Genomic DNA, 426 nt, shown 5'->3' with positions numbered 1-426 from the left:
GGGCCTGGCGGCGCTGGGGCCGTCCGCTGGGCCACGGGCCGGGGGGCGGGGCTTTCCGGAAAGACAGCGGAGGGCCTGCCCCAGTTAACTTGGGTGCGCCGTGGAATTAAGGGTGAAGTTTTGTGATTATGTTTAACTTTTCCATTGTCCTACTTAGAGTTTAGCACAGTGGTTATTTAAATAGGACAAACGTGGGCTCGAACTCTGCCACTGTTGCTCTGTCCATTCGGAATCCTAGACCAGTCACTTCTCTTTTTGAGCTTCGTATTTCTCATTTTTGAATTGGAGATCATTGTATCTACCTGGCAGGGCTGTCAGGAGGATTAATAGCATATCTAAAACACTTAGCATTGTGCCGGACACATAATGAGGGCTCAATAAATATTAGCCATTGTTAAGATTAATAAAAACTGAGGGGCTGCACAA

This window comes from Equus caballus, chromosome 11 (assembly GCF_041296265.1).
Source record: "Equus caballus isolate H_3958 breed thoroughbred chromosome 11, TB-T2T, whole genome shotgun sequence".
NCBI lineage: Eukaryota > Metazoa > Chordata > Mammalia > Perissodactyla > Equidae > Equus > Equus caballus.
The sequence above is the reverse complement of the archived record's forward strand: the minus strand, read 5'-3'. Positions refer to the sequence as shown.